Genomic DNA, 489 nt, shown 5'->3' with positions numbered 1-489 from the left:
GAATTTTCCCTGACGCACAGCAGTGATTTCTGGCCTCGACGTGACGGCGATGCCTCCGTCTGCGAGCGCGACCCCGCGTGCCCTCGCTCGAGGAACGCGACTCGTTTCGATTCTTTAACCTCTCCCCCTGCTGGCTCTGCCTGCTCGCTCGCTAGCCTGTCCGCTCGCCTGCCTGCCACTCTTCCTATTCGCCCGCCTGCTACACCCAACTTAACCCTCCGTATACGCGACGGTTAATTGCTACCTTGGAAATCCACGCTACTTTCATCCTCCGAAATAACGTCCGTTCCGAGAAATCACTTTACGGTGGAAAGAAATGCGGAAAAACCGATCGAGTAGCGTCTCGCAGGTGTTGCGTCTCGCATGGAGTTTTCGAAGCGAGCGCATAAAACGCGGATAAATCAGGCGAGGAGGCGATGGAAAAAGCAAGGGAGAGAGATCGCGGGCGGCGGCGTGGCGAGGACAGCCTCGAGCGAGAGAGCGAGCGAG

Source organism: Habropoda laboriosa, unplaced genomic scaffold, assembly GCF_001263275.1.
Source record: "Habropoda laboriosa isolate 0110345459 unplaced genomic scaffold, ASM126327v1 scaffold597, whole genome shotgun sequence".
Lineage (NCBI taxonomy): Eukaryota > Metazoa > Arthropoda > Insecta > Hymenoptera > Apidae > Habropoda > Habropoda laboriosa.
This window is presented reverse-complemented; position numbering follows the sequence as displayed.